This window comes from Octopus bimaculoides, unplaced genomic scaffold, assembly GCF_001194135.2.
Source record: "Octopus bimaculoides isolate UCB-OBI-ISO-001 unplaced genomic scaffold, ASM119413v2 Scaffold_274576, whole genome shotgun sequence".
NCBI classification, from domain to species: domain Eukaryota; kingdom Metazoa; phylum Mollusca; class Cephalopoda; order Octopoda; family Octopodidae; genus Octopus; species Octopus bimaculoides.
The window spans coordinates 1-208 of NW_026407566.1; the positions used below are offsets into that span (position 1 = coordinate 1).

Below are 208 nucleotides of genomic sequence, written 5' to 3' on the forward strand. Positions count from 1 at the left end.
AACGTGCTCTCCAACGAAAGAAAGTATTAAAGATTTAAAAAGAAAAAAAATCAAGTAGAATGAATTTACAGAGAAATGCCAAGGTCTCACCGAGATTTGAACTCGGAACGCTGGATTCAAAGTCCAGAGTGCTAACCATTACACCATGAGACCTGCGATTGTTAAGGGATTCAGTGAATGAAAATATGTGATAAAGATTTATGCAGAT

At 36.1% G+C, this 208-nt stretch overlaps 1 non-coding gene across 1 annotated transcript; it reads right to left on the bottom strand.

The window, feature by feature from the left end:
• Positions 1-81: 81 nt before the first annotated feature.
• Positions 82-153, bottom strand: Trnaq-uug (transfer RNA glutamine (anticodon UUG)). Its single transcript has one exon. It is a non-coding gene; the product is annotated as a tRNA-Gln (tRNA).
• Between the last annotated feature and the right edge of the window lie 55 nt (positions 154-208).